Source organism: Pinus tabuliformis, chromosome 7, assembly GCF_031772625.1.
Source record: "Pinus tabuliformis cultivar Carrire ecotype Pingquan chromosome 7, CPIR1, whole genome shotgun sequence".
NCBI lineage: Eukaryota > Viridiplantae > Streptophyta > Pinopsida > Pinales > Pinaceae > Pinus > Pinus tabuliformis.
In genome coordinates, this window is record NC_142293.1 from 2,043,633,206 (window position 1) to 2,043,646,896 (window position 13,691).

General features: G+C 40.7%; 1 pseudogene; it reads right to left on the minus strand.

Annotated features, from left to right (window-relative positions):
* Positions 1-9,678: 9,678 nt before the first annotated feature.
* LOC149256718 (cationic amino acid transporter 7, chloroplastic pseudogene) lies at positions 9,679-11,466 on the minus strand (annotated as a pseudogene).
* Positions 11,467-13,691: the final 2,225 nt, after the last annotated feature.

Genomic DNA, 13,691 nt, shown 5'->3' on the forward strand with positions numbered 1-13,691 from the left:
AAACCCTAGAATGAAGCCGATCCATCCATCATGGACATGGCGGCACTAAACAGAACTGATGGAATACCCTGTGAATGGGTGCCAAATGGGAAGAATCCAGAACTAAAAGCATTGGTTTGGGAATTTCCACTCGTGGACGGAATGGAGGTAGACCCAACTAAAGATTTGCTAGCAAAAGACAGAAACAAAGAAGCAGAGGAGATGGAAATCGTTCCTCCCCCTTGTACTGATGTTGGAGTCTGCATAGTTGTAGCACTTGTAGTATAAGCCATGCTTCCAGTAGTGGTCATCGACAGTAAGCGTGTAATGTGACATGGACTTGACGGTCTATGCGTCGGAGTCCCAACGTATTGTAATACTTCCGGATGGCTAGATGGTAGGGGAGAATTCGGAGCCACTAATGACTCTAAGAGTTCTTCTACCTCTATGTTATTCTCTGTTTGAAAGAGAACTCGAGAAAGAACTGGAGTGTTCCTCTCTTGTTCTGCGGAAGTGCCAGGCCTTGCTTGAACACTAATGCCCCGAGAGGAGGATCAATCCCCGATGCGTCAGCTGTCGTGGGATGAAACCCACCAGAAGTATTACCTCTGCGCCTTCTAGGAGAAGGCTCTAAACTTGGTGGTGAAAGACCACGAAGTCTTCGAGACCGTCTAGGTGATTGGTCAGCCACTTTGAATTTTTTGTTAAGATCTAACAAAAGACTCAAAAACTTGAAAGCTAGGCCAACTAAGAGCACAGAGCACACACTATAAAGTCCCTAAAGATATCAGCCAGTCAAACAACTTCCAAGTATTTCTGCTCCGGGTTATTAGGACCGGACACCAAAATACAAGAAAGTGAATTAAGGGGCCTTTCGAAGATAGTCTGGGATAATGACGGCCTAGTCCTATCAACAAAGGTAACAGAGGAAGTTACGCTGACCTCCTAAGAATATCCTGTGCCGGTGCAAGCCCCCAAGCTTTGCAAGGGTGCCCTCCAGTAGTACCGTTGAGAGTGATGCAACGTCGACCTCAGGTGCCACAGGATTCCCCTCCGCAGCCACCTGTGTAGATCCCGAGGAGTAGCAACTATGGATACCAACTCGTCGCAGAAGCTAGGCGGAACAGTCGTGAGGTAAGTTCGGACAAGTAGGAGAGGGGGTATCTCTCTTCCCTGTCTTCACAGACCCTCGTGCTTAACTCCTAGATCCGGAGCTTTCCTGGTCTTCCTAACACTATTGGATTTTCACTCACTATTCAGACTCCTATGTTTGACAGTTTAAATGGCCTTGGAGAGTTAACTCTCCACTCGCCTAATCCAAGGCCCTAAAATCCTAAAACTTGTTGGTGTATCTAACTTGATAATAAAAAGTTTTAGTGAATTTTAATTAGTGCTTGATTTTAAGATAGGTTGTTCTTTAAGTCATGGAATAAGCGGAAGTGAAACTAGTGGCGTTTTGACGCAAAACAAATTAATAAAAACCAAACTACATGCAAATGCACTTGTTTTCGTTTTTTGATGAAAAGAAATTTCTACAGGGTTCAGAGGAACTTCAAATAAAACAAAATTTTCTTTTCTTTTCGTTAATTCAAGCTTCACACTCACAAAAGTTAACAAAGCTATGGATGCCTAAAAATATGTGCAAACCTATCCTAATGGAACAAGTATATGCCGATGCAAGACTCAAAACTACTCTTAAATCAAGAAATGAAAGTTGCTTGCTTATCAATTTTTATTTTGCCACTTAAAATGTTTAGATGGAATATGAAATGCTACCATTCATTTCATCTAAACACTAAAAACAAGTTTCAAGACAAACAAAAAACACTTTCATTCACTAAAAGGAAACCAGCTCAAAACAAAGTTCAAGAAAGAAAAATCAAGTTTTTCAAAAAGTTTTCTTCAAAAGAAAAAACAAAAATGTCTTTTCAAAAATGCTCTCAACAAGACTGAAAATTTATGATTGAAGAATAGGCAACAACACTTTTGCACGTTGACAACACTCAATGGATGAAAACTCAACAAAAAGAAATGTGTTTAAAGATGCTCTTAACAATCAAAAGCAACAATGAAAGCTTTGGCAACAAAGACCAAAAGATTGAAAAGATAAATTTCAAGAAAGTGTCAATCAACAACTTTCATGAAACAAAAAGTGGATGGTCACAAAAAGAGGTTTTGTTAAGCAAACAAAAAGTCACCAAAAACAAGATTTAACACAAATATTGAGATCAATCTTCCTGCCCTGATGAATCAGAGCAGCCAAGATTCCCAGCAAGAAATCTTGCGTGCTTAAGCGAAAAACGATGACGCTTGCAAAAACAAAAACAAGACCAACACTTCTTACAATCAGAGAGAATTTGGAATTAGATGCTTGTTGTAAAACTAACAACTGACACTGGAAAGTGACTGTTTAAGACTGAATCAAACCAGCAGACAGACCTTCAGAGACAAAAAGATTTAAAAAATCTTGAAAATTGCAAGATATACGCGACTGTACTGATGTAAAGATTGCGTGTATATGCGACTGCGCCTAAGGAAACCTGCGTATACACGGGTTAACTTAAGGAAACAAGCATATATACACCTCTGTAAGCAAGAAAAACAACGTATATAAAAGATTTCAAGAAAAAAATAAAAAATAGACTGAAGAAACTGACCAAACTTACAATTCAAGGACAGACCACATAGCAACAGCAAGCAAACAGGCAGCTAAGCCCTGATTGGCTTGAACACATCCAAACTAGGAATAACAATGATGTTGTCCCTAGTGGAGTCGCCAATTCTGTTAAGGGAAAAGTTCCCCTAGGGTCTTGGGCTGATACCCTAGCAGACGTAAAGTTATCTATACAGAGAAACACACATTCCACACAGCCATTATGCTAGCATAAGCAAATTCTATGATAAGGGGCATACCTGAGGTCCTACGTTTGAGAAGGTCCTTTCAAGGTCCAAACCCTTCTTGGAGTTCCTTTCGCTCCTTTGACATGCAAAACAACCAATTCAAGAAAGTACAACAGTATATGGACTAAACCTTATAAAGAAACCATCTTCATATTATAAAGAAAGGTGGTTAGTTATGAAATTTAAACAACCATTCACATATGAATTCTAACATGAATATCACAAACATGAAGAAGATTTGTATCGGGAACAAATAAATGTGTTTCTTTTATTATAGACAAATAAAGTACAGAAAATAACAATTTCACCCGGTCATCCTTTCGCAGGCTCCAAGTGAAGTCTTCCTCCAGATTCGTATGGTCTCAAGCCTTTAACAAACTCCTTCCATGACTTGCTCCATGATATCACAAGTAGTAGATGGACATCGACACACAAGGAAACAAGGGTTTCCTGTAAAAATTAGGGAAGTGCAGGAGGCACAAGGGTCTTCAAACCTGGTCAGGGAAATCTCAACATAATAACCTTTCTCTCTCTTCTCTCCTCCCTTAGGCCTTCCCATTGAAGCCTTTTTATACTTCTCCCAAAGTAGTTTTTTAGTTGGGAGTTGGTTGGGAACAGTTGGGCCACGGGAACTAACAGGTGATCAACAGGTAAAACCTGCGATCCCCGCCCGAAATTAAGGAGTTTTATATTTTTTTTAAGTGTTTTAATACATATATGCGGGTTGGGTATATGCCTACCCACATATACACACATTTAACTTAGGGAAAGGTCGCATATAAGGGATAAAACACTGCTTTTTAAATTTTTGGACCAGGTCTAGAAGGAGGGGTTGCCCTGGGCCATGAGTGCAGCATCACAAACCATAAGAGTGAGATTTGGAGCTATAACAAGGGTATCATCAGATTCGGGTGAGAGAGAAGGACATTCTGAAGACAACCTTTAGATGTCATTATGGGAATTTCGAGTTCCTGGTCATGCCCTTTAGGTTGACCAATGCACTAGCTACTTTTCAGTCATGTATGAACCATGTGTTTTGAGGCCAACTGAGGAGGTTTGTACTAGTATTCTTTGATGACATCTTGATCTACAACAGGATATGGGAGGAGCACCTGCAGCACTTGGATACAGTCTTGCATATATTGGGGGAGCAATAGTTCTACATGGAGATGTTTAAGTCTGAGTTTGGGTTGACAGAGATGCTTTATTCGGGACACATCATCGGTGCAGATGGGGTCAAGGTGCACGAGGAGGAGATTTTGGCCATTTGAGATTGGACGAAGACCGAGGATGTGACAGCATTGAGAGGGTTTTTGGGCATTTGTACTTATTATCAGAAGTTCGTGAAGAGCTTCTCATAGTTGGCAGCACTCCTTACTGATCTGACTAAGAAAGGGGCATTTGCGTGGAGTAAGGAAGATCAGATAACGTTTTATCGCCTCAAGGAGGTGATGAGTTATTGTATGGTTCTAACACTTCCATATTTTTCTCAGCCTTTCACATTGGAGTGTGATGCATCAAGTGTAGGTATTGGGGTAGTCTTGTCCCAAGATGGGCACCCAATTGATTTTGAGATTAGGAAGCTTCTACCTCATGAGATTTGTATTCAAGTTACGACAAGGAGATGTTGGCCATAATGCATGCATTGGCCAAATTTAGACAGTATTTGGTGGGGAATCGATTTCGGGTGAAGACAGGCCACAACAATCTTTGCCATTTTATGGGGCATTAGGGCCTCAATGACAGACAACAGAGATGGGTAAAAAACGTGCAGGCCTATGATTTTTATATTAAGTATGTGCAAGGAAAGAACAATGTAGTGGCATATGCACTATCCAGGAGATCGGTCGGGCTTTCACTCATGAGAATCTATCGTGACTGGAATGCCTAGTTACTGGTAGAATACTCCAAGGATCATCGGGCACGCAACTTGGAGGGTAGATATGCAGATGAGCGATACAGGGTGATGAACGAGGTCATTTATTATAAGGGACGCATATTTCTGGTTTCAGAATCACAATTGAGGGGGCACGCCCTTCAAGCATCTCATGATTCTCCTTTGTCCGGGCACTAGGGATTCAGGAAGACCTATATGGCCGTGAGAGAGCGCTTCACTTGAAAGGGCCTCAAGGGAGATTTACTAAGGCATGTAGATAAGTGTGAAGCTTACCAGAGGAATAAGGGAGAGTTCACCCATCCAGAAGGATTGTTGCAGCCTCTTCCCATCCTTGAGAGGAAATGTGAGAGCATCTATATGGACATCATTATTGGACTTCCCTCAGTACAAGGGAAGGAATGTATTTTTGTAGTGGTCTATCGGTTGACCATGTTTGCACACTTCTTTTCCATACCAACGCGATCTTCAACTTCACAAGTGGCAAAGTTGTTCTTCAAGGAGGTCTTTCATTTGCATGGACTCCCGAAGACCATAGTCAGTGATTGGGATAATCGATTAATTGGAGGATGCTAGTAGGAGATCTTCAGATTAGTTAGCCCTGAGCTCACCCTGAGCACCAGCTATCATCCGCAGGCTGATGATCAGACAAAGAGGGTGAACAAGTGGTTAGAGGGCTATCTCAGGAATTATGTGACAGGGCAGCAGAGGGTTTGGATTCGATGGCTGCACTTGGGAGAGTATTCTCACAAGACCACCTATGATATGTCCATTGGTAGGCTCCTTTCCATGCTTTATATGGTTATGATGCTTTATCTTTTGCTGATATTGTTTTTGGAGACAACAGGGCCCCAAAGGCCAAGGATTGGATCTTGGAGAGCCAAGATATCCTCAAGGCTCTTAAGGATAACTTACATGTAGCCGAGAAGCAGCAGAAGTTGTATGATGATCGACATCGAGTAGAGAGACATTTTGAGGAGGGTGACTTGGTCTAACTTCGATTACATCCGTATTGACAATCGACACTCAAGCAGAAGGGGGTAGAAAAGCTACACCTGAGATTCTTTGGGCCGTATAGAGTGAGCAGAAGAGTTGGAGAGGTGGCTTATGAGTTGGAGCTACCACCAGTGAGCAAGATTCATAACATCTTTCGTGTATCATGCCTCAAGAGGGTATTGGGGCAACAAGTTACAACAGTGATGGAGTTACCTTCACTTAATGATGAGGGGCATTTGATCTTAGAGCCAAAAGCCATATTAGAAACCAGAGAGAGGAAGCTTAGGATCAGAATAATTAAAGAACATTTGGTGCAATGGAAGAATCTACAGATGAGGATGCTACTTGGGAGGGAGAGCACATTATGGAGCATCCAACATTGAAGTTGTTTGGGGACAAACAACATTTGGGAGGGGAGAATTATAATGTCCCTTCCTAAATAATTTTGGAACAAGATTTAATTTTGTATTATAGGGCCAATTTTGTAGTTAGTGGAACCCATTCGATGCTATTAGGAGATTAGACTAGTAGAAGATGTTTTGTTTTAAAGTTAAATTAGACATGGAGGCCACCCTTATTATGGAATTACACACTCCTTAGTTCGATATGCATAGAGAGGGAGACAAGTTTTGCATGGCGTTCGCTAAGTGGGGCCCATGATGGAGGATGAAATGGAGGGAAAGTTCCCCCACGAAAACTATATAAGGAGGGAAGCTCTCTCTTCTCAAATCATTCATGAGTGTATATTAATTTCTCTTGGTTGCTCGAGTTGCTTAGCCAAATCAATAGATGTTCAGCACGAGTTCTTCAGGCAGAGAGCTCATCCTTTCTTTAGGGGATTTCGAGTGCCACCCTAGGAAGATTTCCTTCATTTCTTCAGGAGGATATTCTCGTTGTGGTTTCCAGCAGTAGCATTTCCTTACAGGTGGTGCGTATTTCTAGAGGACGTAGGGAGAGAGGAAGTCAAGTTGTTTGTGGAGATGAATATGATATTCTTGCTGTGTTATTTTCTAGAGGAGAGCCTTAGTTGAGTTTGGGGCTGAATGGGCTTTAGGTTTGTTAGTGTGATTTTCATACTTTTTGGGCCAGCATAGAAGCTGTGTGTGGGAGCTCATCTGGTGGGGAGATTCGACCCTGTCTCAAGCACATAGAAGAGACGATGCCTCAAGCCCCTAATCCAAGTGGCTATAACAAGGAATGCCTCAACCCAATTTGGGTGGATGCCTTGTGTTATCCCTTGTTTATATCAATTTTTTTACTCAGCTCAGTTGGTCCTTTTGTTTAGCTAGGAATAGATGTTTTAGACATAAAAGTCTTCTTATCAGGGTTTCTCTAGACTTGCCTAAGTCTAAGTTATTTTCTATTTTATATTGAAAGCAACTATGTCTATTTTTGGCTCATGGATTTAAAACTATGATATTTTTAAAAACATATTCCTCGTTATTTTTTTAGTGAAATGAATTTTCCTGGTGGAAATTCTGATAAATAAATCTTGAACTCTCTATATTTTTCTAATATAATAAAACATTAACTTAAAAAATAAAAAACACCACATATTTTTCTTTTTCAAAAACTTAACCAATCATTTTAGTGAAGCCAATTAAAACCCTAACCTCACTAATTATAATATAAAGGAACTAATTAATTTATATACATGTAAGTCCTATGTTTCTCTTACATCCTTTTTGTCTACATATATTAGATATTATTTAAATCGTTCCCATATATCAACATAGGATTTTGAATTCTCAAGATATATTTTTATAAACTAGATATGTGTTTAGCTATCAAATTTTAACTATAGATTAACGAAAACCTAATTAAATGGCTTTGCACACTTCTATTTGTCGTTATGGAATATATTAGTAAATTCTACCTTCCTTCCACTGTAAAAAAAAATGCACACGGTTATTCTTAGATATGGAATATATTAATAAAAATTCTAGCTTCCTTCCATAAAAAAAAATAAAAAAAATTGCACACACTTATGCCTCAACAATGAGCCTCCATTGTTTCTTCTCTGCGAAGTTTTACTCCACAAGTTTCTCCTTCGCGCTGTAGTTGTTCAAACGTCTTCCATGGGAAAATATATGATGCCAACTTAGTCAACTGAAATTCATCTAACAAATTTTACTGAATGATTATTGCAAGGACTTGCGGGATTGGAGGGGTCAAAGGCCTACCGTTGACATTGCTACTCACCCATCCGCACAGTTGGTGAAGGATGGCCTTCTAATAGTTAGTGTAGACCGGTTACCAGTGTAAACACAGTAAACACATTAATTTTGAAAATTTAACGAATACTAGTAAACACAGTTTAAACCCCATACACAGCCATTGGCATTTGGGAAAAAAAAGAAAATCTCAAAAGTCCTGCATTCTTAGCGTCCACATCAATAAACTCTCAATGCTACATGGTCATTCCCTAAATCTAGAGCCACAGCTGCAGCCAGCTGTTGCTTTCCTTTGGAACGATTTTTTTTTAATTATATCACAAACAACTTAACTCACAAGTTCTGAGCTCACCAGCAGCATTGATTTCAAAGTCAACTCGGATTGTACGTGCTCACCCATTTGTGTTGAAATTTGACAACGAATTTCCTAAATATGTGTAAAACTGTATTAGTCACTGTTCAGTTAAGTTTTATATCAAAAGAACGGTTAGGTAAAGGAAGAGGTTTTTATAAAACTGATGAATGCCGGAACTATTGTATCATGGAGAATTATTTTTGATCAAATAAAAAATCTAAATATTTTGTTGATACACTGTCAAAATTTTATCAAGTAAAATATTATGTTTATTTATGTGATTTTCTTAGGTTTCCATTCAGTTTTAGTTCATTTCTTTCTTGTTTAAGTTAACTGCTTGAGTCAACAATTGGTATCAGAGCAATCTATTGAGTGAGAAGTAAGTGAAAAATCTGTTGCAGCATAATGGTGCTACAAATGCGAAGAGCAGTGTAGACCATATTTTTTTAAAATTGAAGAGTAATCTATTGAGTGAGCAGTGAGTTGAGAAATCTGTTCAGCATAATGGTGCTACAAATGCAAAGAGAAGTGTAGATAATCATTTTTTAAAATTGAATGTTGCTGCCGTCAAGTGAAGAAGCCACCTCTATTTTGTGAAAGGAGAGGAGCCGCTAGACGTGCAGGGCCAAGGCCTGCTGACCGGTCAACAAAGTCAAGTGCCTATATGATGCAGCTGTCTTTTTTTTGAAGGACACAGAAGTAAAAACGGCAGAGGGGATTTCAGCGGAGAAGGGATTTCCACTATTTAGGAAGAGGGTTGCCACTTGTAAGATTTTTGAGATACAAAGATCTAGATCTGCAAAACAATAAACAAGCTTGCAAGAGAAGGAAGGAAGCGACCAAGAATTGAGAAAAGAATGAAAATTTATTCTACAATGTTAGTTTTAGAATAAATACATAAAAACAACTAAGTTAAGCTTAGTTGTACATGCAATAACTAAAGCTAACTAAAGCTAAGTGTGCTTTATCTTATGTTAATGTGTACATGTGCCACATGCAAGCAATAAGTTAAGTGGAGCTAATCTAGGTGCATGTACACCAACACTCTCAGTGCATGTACACCAACACCCCCCCTTAAGCATAACTTAGTTGAGTGTGATGCAAAATGAATGAGTCCCGGCAACACTGCCATTTTAGGTACCCATATACAATGCATAAAAAGGAGGAAAGAAGGAAAACCCAGTGGGAAGAAAACCCCCCCTCAAAATATAATGCAAAAGTAGAGAAAAGACAACTGCTAGGCAGTCGTGTCCTTCACCCCGAGACGATGTCGCAGGAATCGAAACTTCTGCTCAGTGAAAGTCTTGGTGAAGATGTCAGCAATCTGCTCGGAACTAGGACAGTACTGAAGATCGATGATCCCATCATGAATGAGTTCTCTAATGAAGTGCATGTGGATCTCGATGTGTTTGGTATGCTGCCACTGTACTCAGCTCTATGACATGACCCTCCACGACGGCCGGTGGGCCAGGCGTTGATGATGCTGTTGCTGCCGCCCGACATTCGACATTGCAGCTTGCATGCACGCTGTAAACACTATAGAAAACGACGGCAACTAGGGAGAAAATAGAGAATCGCAAGTATGATCTCTTGCCCAGAGAACCCAACAAGAAGATGTTGAGGAAGATGGAAGTGGCGACTATCCACGGCATACCCGCCACGCCCCACTTGCGTGGCTGTTTGGCCTCAGGAACGAGTGCCGAGAAAACATAGGTGAGGGCGATCGCCGCGAGGCCGCATATAGGTAGACTCCATGGGCCCCCTTGGAACTGCCACAGAGTGGCGAATCCGATGGCGATGACTCACAACACCGACAGGAACCCGAGCGTCGGCCATGGATTCATCTTCTTCCCGATGACCACATAGCGCTTGTAGATGAGAGCGTTGGCCACCATGTAGAACACAAAGAGTGTCCCTATGGATATCAGGTCGAGTAAAATTGACGGATCGGTAAACAGCGCTATTGCCGCAGTGCAGATTCCGAGAAAGATGGATGCGTTCAAGGGTGTGCCAGTCTTGGAATTGACTTTGGCAAACCAGTTGGGAATCACATGAGAGCGGCCAATGACACACATATAACGTGCCTGTCCCAGCATCGCTACCAGTAGCGATGTTAGAATCCCCAAACTCGCACCCGCACCCACTACATTTGATACCCATCCCCACCTGGGATCGTTCTTGAAAGCCATCGAGAATGGGGCATCTATATTTATCATATCATATGGGACCAATGTGCACATCGCTGTAGACATGAGACAGTAGAGAACAGTGACTATAATGACAGAACCGGAGACCCCGATTGGAATATCTGTGGCGTGAAATTTAACTTCCTCAGCCATTGTCGCCACCGCATCGTACCCAATGTAGCTGAAGTAAACGTTGGCCGCAGCATTGAACACCCCATTTACCCCAAACGGTGCAAAACCCCCTGGGTTTGTCGGATTGGCGGGCTCTGTCAAGTTCTTAACGTGTCCCTTGGCAAAACCGATTATAATAATGAACAAAATGAATCCCAGATGCAGAGCGGTCAGCACCATATTAACAGCCGAGCTTTCCTTCGTGCTGTAAGAGATACATATTGTAAGCACAATAATAAGGGCAACAACTATAAGATCTAGCTTGTTGAAGCCTTCCGGCAATCCGTGCACTTCGAAGCGCCATTTATCGACATTATTGGCACCAATTGCAGAGCCTAAATACGAAGTAAAGCTTCGGGCAACAGCAGCATTGGAAACGACATATTCCATTATCAGATTTACGCCTGTAATAAACGCTGGGAATTCCCCGAATGTGGTGATAAGATAACTGAAAGCTCCCCCTGCAGTCGGCATGGCTACGGCAAACTCAGTGTAACAAAGGGCAGAAAGAAGAGCGGAGAAACCAGCTATGGCATAGGAAAGGATAACGCTTGGCCCCGCGAGCTTTCCGGCCGCTTTACCGGTTGTGACAAAGACGCCAGCCCCAACCATGCCTCCGATACCCAGACCTATCAGATCGAACCACCGCAAGCTCCTCTACATTTCTGCGTCGGACCAGGGTTTCACTCGCGTTAACTCCTCCTCACAACTCGACACAGCTCCCATGCGTTGAAACAACTGCCTGGGCGTTTCCAGCAATGCCATACGATATGCCCCTGGACTCGAAAACGAGCCTTCCCTCTTTTCCATTCGGACACAAATCTTGCCAGATGCAATCTTCAAATTGGTTTGCATGTCATAAATGCTCACGGAATCTGGGGTAAATTCCACTTTGCTTCCGCTGCTTGTGTGTGTCATCTGATACACTGAGAGAAGATTCACAGAAAGCCTTGGAATATGCAAGACATTTTCAAAATTTCCATCTTCAAATTGTACTCTTCCTTGTCTAGTTGCTGCAACTGCAGAATTATCCCCCATGAGAATGGGAGGACCTGAGTATGCATGTAGAGAAGAAAAGGATTCATTTGAAGAAGCCATATGATGTGAAGCTCCTGAATCGATGATCCATTCTTGTGGTACAGAATGAAGAGCAATCAAAGCATGCCCGTTACCTCTTGGATCTGGTGCTTTTTCTCCAGACTTCTTCTTAGCATTCTTAGGAATGTGGTCTCCAAGATTGTGTTGCTAGAGTGTCCGTGCCATAAGATCTATAGTCTTCTTCATGCATGCAGATTCAGGATGAAAACCACGGTGGCAATAATTGCACATTGATTTCCCTTTCATTCCTTTCCTTTCCTTTGAGCCAGATGATCCATCAGGGTGTTTGGGATGTCCTCCCTTTCTTGGATCAGGATCCTTCTTCCCTTTTTCTTTCTGATGGTCTTTGGAATTTTCCTTTCCTTTTGCATGCACAGTAAGTGCAGGCACTTTGGAATTTTTAAGTGTGCCTATTTTGATGAGCTTATCTTGCTCATGCATCAAAGACTGAATAAAAGAATCCAGTGAGGGCATCTTCCAAGCTGCACCAGTTGCAGATCTGACTGTGTGGAATGTAGAGACGAATACTGCATACTCTGGACCAAGTTTTGATAAAATGGAAAGAATCAACTGATTTTCTTGCTTGGATTTGTCGATCCCGCATCCTTTCAGCTGAACCAACAAGGCTTTATACCTTGTGAAAAAATCTTGAATTTTCTCAAAGTTTCTCGGATCTAATGAGTTTAACTCATTTTCAAGAATGTGACCTTGCATTTCATCCTGTTTTCCAAACAATCCTTCCAAAGTTTTCCATACTTCATTTGGAGTTGAACATGATTCAACATGAAATAGCAGTTCCGGAGAAATAGATAAACATAGGATGCCGAAGGCCTCGTCCATGCGATTGAAATATCTTGTTTTCTCCATTGCCGATGTTGGTTCAACTTCCATTTCCATGGTTATTCGAAATAAGCCTCTACTTCTGAGATGAAGTTGAATCTTTGGCTTCCATTCGAAATAATTATATGGAGTGAGAATTGCCGATTGTGGAAACTCCAATTTAGACTCCATTCTTTGTTGTTGCTTCAATCTTCTAAACCTGCAAATAAAATGGCTTGTGCACTGATTACAAATCCCTGTGCTCTGATACCATGTAATATTTTTGAGATACACAGATCTAGATCTGCAAAACAATAAAAAAGCTTGCAAGAGAAGGAAGGAAGCGAGCAAGAATTGAGAAAAGAATGAAAATTTATTCTACAATATTAGTTTTAGAATAAATACATAAAAGCAACTAAGTTAAGCTTAGTTGTACATGCAATAACTAAAGCTAACTAAAGCTAAGTGTGCTTTATTTTATGTTAATGTGTACATGTGCCACATGCAAGCAATAAGTTAACTGGAGCTAATCTAGGTGCATGTACACCAACACAGCTAGTCTAAGTGCATGTGCACCAACACCACTACGGAAGAGAAGGAGCCTAAGGTTGTCGTGAAGCAGGAACAACGTTGTTGCTGGAAAAGAGCCAACCGATTTCCACTATTCAGGAAGAGGGTTGCCACTGCGGAAGAGAAGGAGCCTAAGGTTGTCGTGAAGCAGGAACAACGTTGTTGCTGGAAAGGAGCCAACCGCTATTGTTAGAGAAGGGGCTGCCAGCAAAGTTCCATAGAGGAACAAGGGAGTGCCGTAGAGGAGCAACTGTGCTTGAGGACGCAGAACAACCGCAGAGGATTTATGTTGGAGGACGTAGAATTTTTTAAAATCCTGGTATTTTTTGAAAAATAATTAAAAAAACCATTTTTATTATATATATATATATATCTATTAATAAATAATTTAAATAAATAAATAAATAAATTACTTCTTTAACCAAGCATTAATTTTTTTTTTTTTAATATTTACCTAATTTAACTTATTTCCATAAATAATAATAATAAAAATAAACTAACCATTAAAATTATTATTGAATGAAAATATTCGTCACTTAACAACCTAA